The sequence below is a fragment of the Canis lupus genome, chromosome 20 (assembly GCF_048164855.1).
Source record: "Canis lupus baileyi chromosome 20, mCanLup2.hap1, whole genome shotgun sequence".
Classification (NCBI taxonomy): domain Eukaryota; kingdom Metazoa; phylum Chordata; class Mammalia; order Carnivora; family Canidae; genus Canis; species Canis lupus.
This window is the reverse complement of record NC_132857.1, coordinates 24,066,322-24,078,413: the sequence shown is the minus strand read 5'-3', so window position 1 is coordinate 24,078,413 and position 12,092 is coordinate 24,066,322. Positions and strand designations below refer to the sequence as shown.

General features: G+C 37.2%; 1 long non-coding RNA gene across 7 annotated transcripts in view; it reads left to right on the top strand.

Annotated features, from left to right (window-relative positions):
• LOC140611769 (uncharacterized) overlaps positions 1-10,967 on the top strand; it is a 192,139-nt gene extending 181,172 nt beyond the window's left edge. For all 7 annotated transcript variants that reach the window (XR_012012964.1, XR_012012962.1, XR_012012958.1 and 4 more), the window contains one exon: positions 9,899-10,967. This is a non-coding gene — a long non-coding RNA (uncharacterized lncRNA). The remainder of the gene's footprint in view (positions 1-9,898) is intronic.
• The last annotated feature ends 1,125 nt before the right edge of the window (positions 10,968-12,092 follow it).

Genomic DNA, 12,092 nt, shown 5'->3' with positions numbered 1-12,092 from the left:
AGCAGAGCCCAATATGGGACTCAATCTCACCACCCTGAAATTATGACCTGAGCTGAAATCAGAAGACAGACGCTTAACTGAGTGAGCCACCCAGATGCCCCCAAAGGGAGTTTTTCATAAGGATCAAGTAATAACTCCTTGCAACTTGGAAGCACTGGTATATTTGTTTGATCTGAGAGGTTTTGTTCTGCATTGTGACCTAAGCATATTGTTGGATTTTTACCAACTTTAGAAACATTGTCATAGGTCCCTAGAATTTAAATATTGCTTTGTGTTCTTCCTGGAAAGAAAAGATTCTTGAGAAAGGCTTGATAGTTGAAGGATGCATGCTTACTAAGTAGAAGACAAAGAAAAAGAAGAGTAAATGATCAACAGAAGTACTGCTGAAAGATAAATAACAAGGTAGAACTTAGAACATTAAAACTGGGAAAAATTAAGTAGAAAGCCTTAGTGATAAACACCCTAATATAAGAATGGGAAAAAATAAAACAAGACATAATCAGAGAGAGAGAGACAAATCATAAAAGACTCTTAATCATAGGAAACAAATGGAGGGTCCCTAGAGGAGGGGGGGGAGGGTAACTGGGTGATGGACATGAAGTAGGGCATGTGATGTAATGAGAACTGGGTGTTATATAAGACTGATGAATCACTGATCTCTACATCTGAAACCAATAATACATTATATGTTAATTAGTTGAATTTAAATAAAATTTTAAAAATACACCTTCTGGAATAAATAAAATGAAAAAGGAAAAGAATGGGAATATAAATAAAATTTATATCCACAGCTCAAACCCAGTAACTCAGTTGAGAAATAAGGAGTACTAGAATAAATGGAATTCACCTAAATCTTAACAGAATAATATAGGCCTCAGAGAGACACTGTGGAGCAGGTAGGTATAAAAGCATAATTGATTCTCCTCATGAGACTCTCTTCTGAGCATTCTCAACTGCCATATTTGTGAATGAGAAGAGCTTCCTAAATGTGTGGACTTGGCCCCGCTCTCCAGTATGTGTATTGGCATGGTTTATGAGATTACATAAACTTATGAGAATATACAATATGAAAATGCATCACTATTTCCATGCTACCCATCCTAAGAGATCTTGGTATGACGTCAACAATGTCTTCAGTCAAATTAGTATCTGTTGAGTGTTAATTATTTACTAAGCATTTCACTAGGCCCTAGGGGTTTGGTGATGAGCCAAAATAGACAGGAGTCTTGCCTTCCTAGACTTCACAAGTGAATGGGAGGAGCCAAGAGTAAAATTATCACTGAAATCTATCATTTAAAATCATAGTGTGCGTGATAAAGGAAGAGTACAAGGAACAAAGGAAAGGGTTCTGATCAAAGTTTCAGGTCTGGGACCTCATTGAGAATGCATGAGTTGAAAAAAAATTTTTAAAAAAGAAGAATATAAGTTTAACTAGGTGAATGTTTGCAAGAATGTTCCAAGACAGAGGTATCAGCATGCTCAAAATCCCTGGGTGACGGGCACTGAGGGGGGCACTTGACGGGATGAGCACTGGGTGTTATTCTGTATGTTGGTAAATTGAACACCAATAAAAATAAATTTATTATAAAAAATAAAGTATAAAATAGGAAGTATAAAAAAATAAGGCCTTTGATAAAGCAGATATTTTGAGAATGTGAAAGTAGACCAGCATGCTTGTATTCAGAGAGCTTGCATTAAGAGCAGCATGGTGAAAGATCGTGTGTCCTTTTGTCAGCAAAGAAGCAGTAACTGGTAAAAACTGATGGGATTGAACACAAGGGGCCTCCAGCTAAGGAAGACCAAAGGGTCTCTATGAGTAGGCTCTCCCTGGAGGGTCCTAGAAGAGTAGATCTAGGAAGACAAAAGCTGTCCTCTTTTCTAACTTATGGACATACCCATTTAGCAGAGAGCCACTGCAGATATGTAGTTCTCACAAGCTGCCCATACAGAAAATCCATTCTAACTTTATTCCAGGGAGAACCTTCTGGCACAAACAGACTAGAATAATAAAATAAGGCCTTTGATTCTTCAAACACAATATTTTGGGGTGAATATGATAAAATAAATCTGGATTTGGCAGGGTCTGAGCATGGCTATTTTACTCTGAGATTAGAGTACCGTGAGCATTTCCCTCCTTCCCCAACTGGTATGCATGCCATCAGCAGTTGCAAGAGACTGGACTGAATGAAGGACAAACCAGACCCTAAACCAAACACAAAAAGAGATGCATCAGTGAGATTTGAGGAGGAAAAAAGTGCCATATGGAACAAAACAAAAATAAAAAATGAACACAATGGGAATCATCAGAGGAGAGAGAAGACCCAAGGCCGGGGGATTTCCCCTTTAGATAACAGAAAGGGTTTTCCCAAGACTCACAACCACTGCTTCTCAAGGTGTGGTCCTTGAACCAGCAGCAACTGCATCCCTGGGGAACTTGTCAGTTCCATGAAGTCTCAGACCCTATCCCAATCTTATTAAATCAGAAACCCTGGGGGTTGTACCCAGCAATCTGATGCATGCAATAGCTTGAGAACCACTGTTCTAGATATAAAGTCTTACTACCCTTGAAGACCAATAATAGGTTGAAACTGTAACACATTACCATCTGCTGTGGATTCTGTGTTGGGTGGAATAATAATGCAAATCTAAAATAAAAGTCATTTATTTCTGGATTCCATTTGCCTGGCTAACCAGTTGTCAGGAAAAACATTAACTTATACATCATGCCTCTTTTTCATGACAAGTTCTGAGTTTCAAAATGTATCTGCTTATTTGGCATATGTAGCACATATTTTATGTTAGATTTATAAGCATCACATGAGAGGCAAAATAATAATATGTAATAGGTGAATTACTGTTCCTCTGAAAATATTTTTGTTTGGTAATTCCATTTGGCACAGAAAGGATTCTACTTGAATTTAAAAGGCAATCAGATAACTATGAGGAAGGTTAAATAATTGAATGAAATTATTAGAAAATTCTAAAGTGTACTCCTATTATTAATATTTCAGAATTTACTTGCACAAAGTCTGTCTGCCTATATCATTCTGATAAGTAATGGATCATGAACACACATGTGCAGATTCCTGGAGCTAAATCTCCTACTTCAAAGAAGACTCGGTGACCTTTTCTAAATGGTTTAGTGGCTCTATACCAGGATAGCAGGAGATCAGAACTTAAATCCAACAGGATATTATTGATATTAGAGTGAAGAAAAAAATAGAAAGGTTCATTCAGAAATCTGGGACTTGATCTACTCTCTTCCTTGGGTAAAATATAACTTTGATGAAATTTTTTTTAACTTTGATGAAATTTATATCTATTAATCACTAAGAAGCAAGACTTGCTACCAATTAGTCAGACAAATCTCATGCAAATCTCACTGAACGACAGTACCAATCCAAATCCTTCAAGTGTGGTTTCAGGATTTCCAAGTCACATGACCTGGGTTTCCATATCACAGTTTCCTACTTATATCACCTTAAGAAATTACTTAACGTCTCAGTCTTTTTCCTCTCTTATCTTCAAAATGGGTAAAGCATCACTACCTACCATGTAAGACTTTTGTGAATATGAAGTGACATAATACATGTGAAGTGTCCACCACTGAGTTCATTAAATGCTTTTATTATCATTGCAGTAATAACAAATTTAATATTTTATTTTGGAAATGAAACTCATGCAATTACATAGTGCTAAAATTAGTCCTTGGCAACCCAACGGTAAGGGACTTATCTAAGCAGTACTACCTAAATACCTTTGACATGTGATTCATAGCTCATTTTCAAGTTTAACACATCGATTTGGTACAAGGACTATCATGGATTTGCATGGTAATATTATATGAGATGGATTTAGGCAAGCCATTGGGGATAATCCAAGCAAGTTACCAGCAGCTGATAGATGATTTCTGCACATGAAGCTGTGTTTGCTCTGGTCTTCCTGCCTGCTGGTAGCAGAAAAATATCATATTAACTTTATCCTTCTGGTGTCCACCTGGCCCTCCACTCCTAGAGCTTGAGTTCCAGTGATGACGCCCTTTGATCTTTCCACTTTTAATGTCCATCTGCTGCGTGACTTTCCCTTCCAGCCTGAAGCACAGATCTATGAGAAAGAACAACTCCTTGTTTAACATGAAAAACTGATTATTTCTACTAAATAATGTTTAAAAATAGACATGGTCTAATACTTTCAATAGATCTGGAGAAGATTCACTAAAACTTCAAAAATCTATTTGTTCTCTTGCCGATGCTTGACCCATCAAGAAAAATGAAGCAGTATACTCCTCCATTTGTCACTGCCTATGCTTTTAAAATAAAAATAAATTTAGAATGCCACAATTAATCCCCAGGTCTCAATATTTTTTTAAACAGGGGAAAAAGAGATGACTTGTGGATTTGGAATAAGAGCGGTTATGTAAAAATAGAGTTAGAAGGAAAACTGAAAATATGTGAATGACCAGATAAAAGAGTAATGAGAAAAAGTGTTTCTGATGGCTCTCCTTCTCAATTCAGCCAAAGGGGAAAAGCAGTTTGTGGTGGTAAATATTGCAGGCAGGATAGCAGCGTGTGTAGCTACGCACATCGGGCATGCAGGGGTCCAAGTGGAATTTGCCATCACTCCAAGAAACCATCAGATGTTGTCTTTTTAAATGGAGAATGGTGTGAGGACTAGTGGAATTTGGTGTTAGATGTCAAGCGTACAACATGTTCATTTAACTCAGGGTTGCAGTCAGAGTCACTGCTTGACATCTTTTTGAGTTAATTTTACTCAATAAAAATGTTTCATGAAGATGAGACAAAAACCAATTTCTTGCTCTCCCTTCAGAATCCTTGCAGGGAACAATTGGGGGGAAAAAAGGCTGTTTCTAGTATACACTGCTGAAAAACTTATTTAACTTTAGTTACAGAGAGAGCAATGCTTTTTTGATTTGAAAGCAATAAAAAGAGTATCAGAAAGAGTATTGATCACAGATTTATTTTTACTTTTTATTTTTTTCTTAGTTATTTTTAAAGCAGACGCCCAAGAACCAATTTATTTTTGACACAAACACAGGCCATTCTTGGCAACAGTTAGTGTCTTCTGGCTTTTTTAATCCCATTTTGGGTAACTGCTGTCCCCCCTCCTCTCAAATTTCATGGCACCTACCTTTAATTCCGTTCTCAGAGACTTCTACTGTTAGATATACTTAGTTTTATAACCTTGAATCCCTGCAGGGAGAAAATATAGTAACAAAAACAACTACAATAATGAACATTTGTTGTCATTGTAGGAAGCTTGGTAACTGTGTGTTAGCAACTTGAAAATATCTCTTTAATTTTTCCTCCTTCATACATTAAATCAGAGTCCTGCTTATTGGATGCTTGTGGGGTCACTTGCTCTTGGTTTTCAAGAAAATCAGGAATGAACAAAAAAATCTCTGATAGCTGAGAATTTGATTAAGATTATTGACAGCTCTCCGTGTGGCATGAGTAGGACTGTGCATACTTGCATCTGAACTCCCAGAAGCTATGTGCCATATATGCCAAGTTCCCTTGCCTTTCTGAGACTTTTTTTTTCACTAGGCTGAAGGGACATCTCCATGAGTCTTCTTGTGTGGTCTTGTGGTTTGATAGTGACATGGACACTGTGCTTTCTCTCTGAAGACTGTCAGCCCTTTTAACATTGAACTACATGTCTGTGGTTCTGCTAAGGATTACATTGGTCACCTTTTCCCCCCTAAAAACAGAAATTGATTCTTAACCACAGTGGTGTGTATGTGTGTATGTGTGTGTGCCTGTATATGTGTGCTTAAGGGATATTTAGAAATGTGTAAACTCTGGAAAAAGTTTTCTATCCTGTCAATACCATTTATCTTCATTTCTATTCTAATTATTTCTTCTTTAAAAAATAACCTTATTGGGCATTTCCTCTAACTTAAGAAAGTGATTTGTGTCCATTATTAAAAATCTGACATTTACACGCACACAGAAAACCTCAATTACTGCAATTAAATTTTAATGTTAATTACTAATTACTAATGCTAAATTTTACATTACTCAGATATTTTATTTAAGGAGGTATGTATATGTATTTATATATTCTTATATGTCACTAATACTGCCCTTCAAAATTATTTCATGTGTAAATTCATCATGTTATACTGATATATTAATGCAATATTTTATCAAAGTTATACATGTACATGGTTTTAAAAAGCTATTTCCAATGCTTGTAAAAAAAGAAAAAAAAACATGAATTTATGCTATTCTTGATTTTCTAGTAAATATCATTTACTGACTTCCTACAGTGGAAAGATAGATACAATCAGCTACACACACACACACACACCCCTATCTACTCTATCCAAACTTTAAATACAATTACATTATAATTTTTGGTGGCTCTCTTAAGACTATGTAAATATTTTCACTGTTTGGGATGCCAAACAGGGTTGGCATCTGTGATTGAGCATCTGCCTTTGTCTCAGAGAGTGATTCCAAGGGTGCCAGAAATGTGTCTCACATCAGGCTCCCTGCATAGAGTCTGCTTCTCCCTCTGCCTCTGTCTCTGCCTCTATCTGTGTTTCTTGTGAATTAATAAATAAAATATTTAAAACATATTTTCACCATTGTATAATGCAGAATATTATGTTAACATTTCCTATCTTGTTCAATTTCTTGTTGTTATATCCATTGTAGATAAGGGTAATAATAATCACTTCCTTTCTCACTTACTTAGTTTCTATGTTTTTATCACTAATTTATCACCAAAAATGTTATAATTATAATCTTCTTTTTACTGAGGGAAGTGAATGTTAATCTCGATAAAATTGAGGTTCAAGTAAAACTTTTATGAGGTCTGTGGCTGAGTTCCTGGGCCTCGCAGTAGTACATCAAGGTACTGGCAGTATCCTCTAGTATTTGGGTTATCCATTCATCTTTAGTCTTTGTCCGTGGAGATCTGCTACACTATCATTCCTCATTCCTCTCTGCATGACCTCTTCAGGTCCAATGAATCATTTACTCTGCCACTTTTATTCTGAGGCACTGAGAGTCATTCTTCTGCTTTGATCCACACTGGGACCCTCAAAAAGTTGTGAAAGGCTGTCCATTCTTTTATTTTTCTGGACATGTTTTGCATCTAGAACCTATCTAGGGTCACTTATTGAAGTGATCACATGGTTGTTCTTCTTTATCCTATTAAGGTGGTGAAATTCAATGATTAATATTTATTTTTATGATTAATATTTAAATTCAAAGCCAATCTTGAATTCCTGGGATAAGCCCTACTTGGAAATATTGTATTTTTGATTTACTAATTTGATTTACTAATTTTTTGCTAAGAATGTTTGCATCTGTATTCATGAAGTACATTGGTCTGTAATTCTATTATTTGGAATATATTTATCTGATTTGGCCTGTACTTCTATTATTTGTAATATATTTATCTGATTTGGCATCTTAAGGTTTAAGTATAAGTCAGTTGAAAAATATACTCTCTTCTATTTCTTGAAGAGCACATTCAAGATTGGTAGGGTTCCTTTCACGTACATTTGATTGAATTCACCAGTGAAATCATTTAGACTTGAAATTTTGGGGGGAGAAAAACCTAAATAACAAATTTAATATTTTTTTGCAATATATGAGACTCTTCCTATTTTCTATTTCTTCCGTATTGATTTTGTTCATTTGCATCTTTCATACGATTTTTCCATTTTGGGTATGTTGCAAAATTCATTACTCTAAAGTTGTTCATAATATTCCCTTACCTTTTTTAATGATTAAAAAGATCCCTTACTTATTCTGGATATTAGTAATATTTTTATTTTGAAATTTAACAGTTACATTATTTTTCAAAGAACGAACTTTGATTTATTGATTTTCTCTGTCTATTTTTTTTGTTTTATTGATAGCTGCCTTCAATGTTATTTTCTTTTTTGCACTTATTTTTGGGTTTAAATTGCCAGAGTTTTATTTGTCTTTTACTTCTTAAGATAGAAATACATACAATTATTTTACACTGTCATTCTTTCAACATAACCATTTGAAATTACAACTTTTTAAAAATATTGCTTTAGGGGATCCCTGGGTGGTGCAGCAGTTTGGCACCTGCCTTTGGCTCAGGGCGTGATCCTGGAGACCCGGGATCGAATCCCACGTCGGGCTCCCGGTGCATGGAGCCTGCTTCTCTCTCTGTCTGTGTCTCTGCCTCTCTCTCTCTCTCTCTGTGACTATCGTAAATAAATAAATAAAATTAAAAAAAAATATTGCTTTAGCTGTATCTCATATATTTTGTTAAATGCTTTCATTATCATTTAGCAATCATTAGTTCAAAATATGTTCTAATTACTCGTAAGATTTCTTTGTTGCATGGGTTCTTCAGAAATGTGTTGTTTAAACATATTTGGAGATTTTATAGATAATTTATTGTTTTTAGTTTCTAATTAATTACATTGTAGGTGGAAGTCATATTCTTCCATTCTTTGAAATGTACTGAGACATGTTTATAAGCTATAATATGGTCTGTCTTGGTGAATGCTCCTTGTTTATTTGGGAATGCTACAATAAGTACCTATCTATAGTCTATGAATATCAATTAGGTAAAATTCATTGATAGCAATTTTCAAATCTATTTCTATGCCATTATCTTTGCTGTATTCTATGGTTTAGAAGCAAATCACACACATATTCAAAGAAAAGAGTTCACACAGGGTGTGAGACCAAGGGGACAAGAATCATAGGACTACTTTAGGAGTCTGTTTACCACAATCTAAATTTAAATATTTTTCTTGTAAATATTACATGTTTGGTTTTGTGTTTTTATTAAGCCTAGAAATCTCTACCTTTTAGCCCATTTATATTTAATGTAATTTCTTTCTTTCTTTCTTTCTTTCTTTCTTTCTTTCTTTCTTTCTTTCTTTCTTTCTTTTTCTTCCATTCCTAGAATCATTTAGGTGAATCAAGGAACTTTTTTTTGTATTTAGTTTTATGTGTCATGTTGACTTTTATTTTTTTTAAATTTTATTTATTTATTCATGAGATACACAGAGACAGGTAAAGACACAGACAGAGGGAGAAGCAGGCTCCATGCAGGGAACCTGACGTGGGACTTGATCCTGGGTCTCTAGGATCACGCCCCGGGCCAAAGGCAGTGCTAAACCACTGAGCCATCTTGGCTGCCCACAATATATATTTTTAACTTATAACAGATTACCTTCAAATAATATAGTATTTAGAGTTCAAATAATATATTCTGTATTATATATAGTCATATATAATGTACCATATATTATATACTGTATTATATACTTCAAATTATATACTACTTTTATATTATCACACAACCATTGTAAGAATTTTATAAGTTTATTACATTTCCTTTCCTATACTTTTTTCCTGTCCTATATTTTAATTCTATGTACCCAAAATCATTCACAAATGCAGTTCCTTCATCACAACCACAGATTTCAAATGGCATTTTTGAAATGCTGCTTTGCATTCTGTGAGAATTAGTGTACCTTGAAAGATTTTTTTTTCAGATTTCTTGCCTAGCCCTCTTCTTTCTGCAGGCTGCTATATTTCCCTTGTGAAATATATTGTGTACCTCATGGAGCAATGTTTTATTTCCCTGCTCTATTTCCAATCATTGAAAAACAAATTCTATTTGTTTGACCTTATTCTTTATGCCTACAATAGCCTCCATACCTACAACAAACCTATCACTGGAAATTCAACATACTTAGTTTTAATGAGCGAATATAGACAGATGGTTCTTGGGCAGTTATTTAGATGTCATACGAATTATTTCTTATTTAATGTACAATCATATTCCAAATGTTATCAGTAGTGTACATGCCCCCAAATGGGCATATACATATAATGACATTGGTTCTCTTTTGTTCTTGAATCTGTTTCAGATTCCAGAAAATAGAAATGTGAAAAGGACTCTATCGTCTCCATTTTGCAAAAGAATTGTGTAGAATAGAAGTAGAAACCGGCCGGCTGTTTTAATATTGATTATCTACACCCAGCTGTAATTTTTGCATCTCCTCTTGAGCCTGACCTAGTTGTCCCCAGGTATCGCTCTGCTGGTGAAAGAGGACACGTCTCTTAGATCAGGGCTGTTACATAGTGAAATAATCACCAACAGATGGTGATAATCTGTTAACAGTCTAATGGAGATCCCTGAAGATATGCTGGGAAATGAAGTTTTCACTAAGGACACTTGCTACTAAAGTACAAAGTGAATAAACGGAAGATCTGGTACAGCTGGAAGGGAAGCTGCTTCTGATTAGAGGAGAGGAATACACAGCCAGTTTAAGTTCCAGTGGCAAAAATCACTCTACATCAATTTCTGTATCTACGCTTGACTTTTAGCCTTGTTGACTATTCGATCATTTACCCCACTGTTTCCTGAGCATTGGATGTAGTTAGTGACAGCTGTTGGGTCAAAGACACCTAACACATGTGGACACATAGGCCTTAGCCTATCTAAGAGAATTCATGTTCTGTACTTTTGGAGCAAGGGTCAGGACTGCTCAGATTTATTTCTTTGCTCATTCTTTTTTGTAATATTTTATTTATTTATTCATGACAGACATAGAGAGAGAGAGGCAGAGACACAGGCAGAGGGAAAAGCAGGCTCCATGCAGGGAGACTGACATGGGACTTGATCCCGGATCTCCAGGATCACACCCTGGGCGGAAGACGGGTCTAACCCTCTGGGCTACCGCGACTGCCTTTCTTTGCTCATTCTTATGGTAAGATATATAACGTGGGTGTTATTAAGGTATGGGAGATGTTTAAAGAGGCTTTTTATTTGTGTGATTGAACTTAGCTACTATCTGTTACAAACATTAGTAAATGTCACTTAATTAAAAACATCATGAACTAAAAATGGTGTATATAAACTTGCTACTCAAAGTATAGTCTGTAGACCCACATTGTCAGCACTCTCCAAGAATTCATTAAAAATGCAGAATTTCAGCCCGACCTCTGACTAACTAGATTGAAATCTGCATATTTTCAAGATTTGCAGTCATGGTTGCCTGGGTGGCTCAGTGAGTGAGGGTCTGCCTTTGGCTCAAGGTGTGATCCTGCAGTCCTGGGATGGAGTCCCACATCGTGCTCCCTGCATGGAGCCTACTTCACCCTCTGCCTCTGTCTCTGCCTCTCTCTCTCTGCGTCTCTCATGAATAAACGAATAAAAAAAAGTTCTGTGGTCACACCTATTCACATTAAATTTTGAGAAGCCTAGGTGGGGCAAGATGGCGGAAGAGTAGGGTCCCCAAGTCACCTGTTCCCACCAAATTACATAGATAACCTTCAAATCATCCTGAAAACCTATGAATTCAGCCTGAGATTTAAAGAGAGAACAGCTGGAATGCTACAGTGAGAAGAGTACACGCTTCTATCAAGGTAGGAAGAAGGGGCACTTGATGGGATGAGCACTGGGTGTTATTCTGTATGTTGGCAAATTGAATACCAACAAAAAATAAATTTACTATTTGAAAAAAAGGTAGGAAGATGGGGGAACAAAAAAATAAAGAAACAAAAGGCGTCCAAGGGGTGGGGCCCCCACGAGGAGCCCGACTAAGGCTGGGATGGGTGCCCCCAGGACCGGAAGGCCCCAGGAAAGCCCCGTCCTGGAGGAGCAGGAGCTTCACCAATCTTCCTGGACTGAAAGGAGCTCGCAGGGAGTTGGAGAAGGATCCCAGGAGGGGCAGGGATACCCTCAGGCTCTCAGGGACACTAACAGAGCACCTGAGCCCCCGGGAGAGCACCCACACCCCTGGCTGAGCTCCCTAAACGGCTGCAGCGTGTGCCTGGCTGGACCCGGGAGCAGCTCAGAGGGGCTCGGTCAGAGGCTGCCAGCGGAGGGGGCTGCGGGCCAGGAGCGCAATTCCCACAGCACAGGCCTGGGAGCCTATGGTGCCGAGGACATGGCGCAGGATCCGGCACTCCCCCCCCCCCCCGGAATAGGCAAAGGCTGGGAGGGCCTAGGACAGCGAGGATGCTCCTGCCGCCGGGTGGTGCCAAGCTGGGCAGATCAGCATCCACGCCCCGAGAGCCTCCAGGACCCTGGAGACTGAGAGCTCTGGAGTTTCTGCT